Source organism: Capsella rubella, unplaced genomic scaffold (assembly GCF_000375325.1).
Source record: "Capsella rubella cultivar Monte Gargano unplaced genomic scaffold, Caprub1_0 scaffold_3, whole genome shotgun sequence".
In the NCBI taxonomy this organism is placed as follows: domain Eukaryota; kingdom Viridiplantae; phylum Streptophyta; class Magnoliopsida; order Brassicales; family Brassicaceae; genus Capsella; species Capsella rubella.
Window position 1 is genome coordinate 10,323,943 of NW_006238921.1, and position 877 is coordinate 10,324,819.

Genomic DNA, 877 nt, shown 5'->3' on the forward strand with positions numbered 1-877 from the left:
TGGCTGAGTTATATCTCTGTTTTCGCTGAGTTGTTTTATGTTATGGCTGAGTTATACCTCTGTTATGTAAGAGTTGTTTTGTGTTATGGCTGAGTTATATCTCTGTTTTGGCTGAGTTGTTTTATGTTATGGCTGAGTTATATCTCTGTTTTCGCTGAGTTGTTTTATGTTATGGCTGAGTTATACCTCTGTTATGTAAGAGTTGTTTTGTGTTATGGCTGAGTTATACCTCTGTTATGGTAGAGTTGTTTAGTGTTATGGCTGAGTTGTTTTATGTTATGGCTGAGTTATTTTGTGTTATGGCTGAGTTGTTTTGTGTTATGAAGTTACAGGAGAAGAAAATTCAGGAAGAAGAAGAAGGGGGGAGCAGTTCTGGACAGTAACATTAATCAGTGCATCAAGAATCTAAATAAGGATTTCGATGAGGCCACTAATAAGAAAGATGGTCTTCTTGATTTCATTGAGAAATCTCCCTCTCCTGCTAATAAGAAAACGCGGCCTGTGACGCGGAATTTAGAAGCACAGCAGAGGAAAGAGGCCGAGGCTCAAAAGAAGAAAGAGGAGGCACTGAAAAAGAAAGAAGATGCACTGAAGAGAAGAGAAGCAGATGCCCAGAAGAAAAAAGAAGTAGAGGAAAAGAAGAGGGCAGATGCTGAAGCAAGAAGGAAAGGGAATGAGGAAAAAGGCCAGCTAAAGAAGAGAGATAGAAAGCCTAGAGCTGTTCAGCAGCTGAAACCAAGTGTCCCTTCTGATCTGGTGGAAGAACTTGCTGAAGATGTTGTAAAGATTCCTCTTGTCAAATTCAAACTCTCAAAGGTTGAGGTTGAGGACAAGAAAGGGGACAGAAAAGGGACACAACAAGGGGGTTAAGAAAGGG